We start from the raw sequence: 228 nt of genomic DNA, 5'->3' as shown, positions 1-228 counted from the left end.
TCTAAAACGAGGAATTCAGGATTCAAAATTATGTGTTTTTTTTTCCAGACAGATTCTTGCTATATAGTCCTGGCTGACTACATACTCACTATGTAGTCCAGGCTGTCCTTGAAGTCATGGCAATCCTTCTGCTTTAGCATCCCAAGTACTGGGTTTACAGCCATGTGCTACCCTGCCTAGGTAAAATTTTCTTGAAAATCAGACAATCTATTTTATCATGACATAGGT

Source organism: Peromyscus eremicus, chromosome 2, assembly GCF_949786415.1.
Source record: "Peromyscus eremicus chromosome 2, PerEre_H2_v1, whole genome shotgun sequence".
Classification (NCBI taxonomy): domain Eukaryota; kingdom Metazoa; phylum Chordata; class Mammalia; order Rodentia; family Cricetidae; genus Peromyscus; species Peromyscus eremicus.
This window is presented reverse-complemented; position numbering follows the sequence as displayed.